A 3224-nucleotide genomic window follows, 5' to 3' on the forward strand; every position below is an offset into this window, starting at 1 on the left:
TCACTGAAGACAAATGGGCTCTTAAGCAAATGTGGTGAAGAAAGCGGATGGTGCCCGGCTATCAAAAGATATAGCACCTGGGGTCTTAAAGGCTTGAAGGTAAACAAGTGGCCATCTAGCTGAGAAGCAACAAAGCCCACATGGAAAAAGCACACCAGCCTGTGCGGTCACGAGGTGCCCAAGGGATCAGGTATCAGGCATCAAAGAACAAAAAACCATATCACTATGAATGAGGGGGCGTGCATACTGGGGACCCAAAGCCCATCTGGACATCCATCCCCTTACAGAAGGGTTGTGGGGAGGAGATGAGCTAGTCAGGGTGTAGGGTAACAACGATGAAACGTACAGCTTTCCTCTAGTTCTTAAATGCTTCCTCCCTCACCCCACCCCCACCATCATGACCCCAATTCTACCTTACAAATCAGGCTAGACCAAAGGATGTACACTGGTACAGATAGGAACTGGAAACACAGGGAATCCAGGGCAGATAAACCCCTCAGGACCAGTGGCAAGAGTGGCCAGGCATACTGGGAGTGGAGCAAAGGTGGGGTGGAAAGGGGGAACTGATTACAAAGATCTACATATAACCTCCTCTCTGGGGGACGGACAACAGAAAAGTAGGTGAAGGGAGACATCGGGCAGTGTAAGATATGACAATATTAAATTATAAATGAACAAGGGTTCATGAGGGAAGGGGGAGTGGGGAGGGAGGGGGAAAATGAGGAGCTGATACCAAGGGCTCAAGTAGAAAGCAAATGTTTTGAAAATGATAAGGGCAACAAATGTGCTGGACACAGTGGATGGATGTATGGATTGTGAGAAGCGTTGTATGAGACCCCGATAAAATGATTAAAAGAAAAAGACACACAACTGGTTAAATAATGGAGCAGCGATTTGGAACTGGATGACACCTTCTTTTGCTCCCACTTTGATACATCAGGGGATCTTTGGGTGCTGGTCTCCTTGAGAGTCCCTGTTACAGCCACGGGACAACCTTCCCCCTTTGTTACCCAGCTGCCCATCTTCACCCTGGAGCTTACTCCCAAGGTTGATTTTCTCTAACGTTTAGTTATCTTTAGCCTCTTTCAGCCCAATAACCTTACTTGGCTCTTGCGGGTTTGTTCAATACTGTGTATCTGTTCATCCTGACTGTCAATCAGAGTCGTCCCTGGAGGGCAGGGACCTCAGGGCTTGCTGGTTCCGTCAGGGACAGAGAGCAGAGTACATAGTTCTAGGCTCTTCAACGGATCGCTCCTTAAAAGGCTGCTGTCGAACACGCAGGTCTTCAGTGTCCACCGGAGGCAGCAGTGGGCCTCGGGTCTGAGGAGCAGAAGGAAGCCGGGGTGCTACGGTGAGATGACACCAGAGGGTGGTTTGCGGTGGGTCCTCCAGGGCCTGAAAACCACAGAGATTTAGCCATGTTCCCATAGACCCTGTATCAGCCCCAACGTTGTCTTGGGGTAAGAACCCCATAGAAGTCAACTAGGTAACTCTAGGGCAGTGGATCTCACCCTTCCTAATGCCGCAACCCTTTAGTACGGTTTCTCACGTTGTGGTGACCCCCTCTCCCAACCATAACATTATTTTCGTTGCTACTTCATCACTGTAATTTTGCTACTGTTATGACTCGGCGACCTCTGTGAAAGGGTCATTCGACACACACACACACACACACACACACACACCAAGGGGTCGTGACCCACAGGTTGAGAACCGCTGCCTAGGGCCTGGCACACACAGATAATTTTAAATTTTACTTTGCAGTATTTGGCACCAGCCAGGGAAACGACGACAGGATTAAAATTGGACCAGTGTGTTTTTGCTCCAGATAACCTATCACCCCTCCAGGGCACAGGGACTGGGAATTTACAACAAACCTAGTAAGAGCAGAACGGAAGCTTCCCTTTGCCCACTGGGGAAAAATCCCTTGCTGAGGAAAGTAAAATGCAGACGAGACTGGAGAAGAGTGGCTGAATTACATAAGCAATTATCTAAATGATGTTAGTAGCACCAATGATGGTGTAAAAATATAGCTAACACTTGCGAATTCAACATTTTTCAAGAATGGCACCAGTTTAAGTGTTAATAATTGATACTTTGATTGCCTACCATTTATCTAACAATATTCCATAACTTGGGCAGCTTCCCATCCACTGTGACAAATTAGTTAGGTTGAATTCATAATATGTATTTATATTATTAATATGTTACATAATAATAATTGGATTCTTCAATTAAATCATCCCAGTGTCCCATTTATCAGTTCATGACACCAGAGGAAGCACTGAGTGTAAGTGTCCTCACACAGACATACCTAAATCTTTTATTTCAGTTGACTATTTTAAACAGCCTATGCCTGGGCCTGCCTCTGATTTCAGCCTCTTTACCCTATTTACACTTAATTCTGCACTGCTTTGGAATTGTCCTGACCAAAAGAACTCCACCAGTTGCTATTGGTAGGGACAGACTCACACTTCTTAATTTGAGATGCATTTACTAGTTTTTACATAGCAAGGACCTTTAGAATATTCATTCTTTTTGTTGTTGTTATTGCTGTTAACGTGACTGGGCTAGGTATTCTCGGTGGTTGGGCAGTTAAAATGTAATAATCTATAAATTATCAATGGGTGGGGGAAGCGGGGAGGGAGGGGGGGAAATGAGGAGCTGATACCAAGGGCTCAAGTAGAAAGCAAATGTTTTGAGAATGATGAGGGCAACAAAAGTACAAATGTGCTTGACACAATGGATGGATGGACTGTGATGAGTTGTACGAACCCCCAATAAAATGATTTTTTAAATGTATTAACAACCTATAATAAGATCTAACATAACATAATCACTCCCATGATGAGACCTGCTGTACGCACTCAGTCAATTGAAAGGCAGTTTCCTTGGGGGCTGGCTAGCTTGTTTTTTGCTGGGTCTGGATCCTGCATCTGTCTCATAATTTGGCCTGCAGCTCTTTAGGTGCAAACGAGAGGCCTCCCATCTCGCCTGCTGACCCTGGGTGCAAACCAGAGGCCTCCCATCTCGCCTGCTGACCCTGGGTGCAAACCAGAGGCCTCCCATCTCGCCTGCTGACCCTGGGTGCAAACCAGAGGCCTCCCATCTCGCCTGCTGACCCTCGGTGCAAACCAGAGGCTTTCCATCTCGCCTGCTGACCCTGGGTGTCATCAGCAACCTGCCCTCCGACTTGCTGACCTTGGAGTCACTTGGCTTTGAAG

This window comes from Echinops telfairi, unplaced genomic scaffold (assembly GCF_000313985.2).
Source record: "Echinops telfairi isolate 266 unplaced genomic scaffold, ASM31398v2 ScPeMD7_15;HRSCAF=58, whole genome shotgun sequence".
NCBI classification, from domain to species: Eukaryota; Metazoa; Chordata; class Mammalia; order Afrosoricida; family Tenrecidae; genus Echinops; species Echinops telfairi.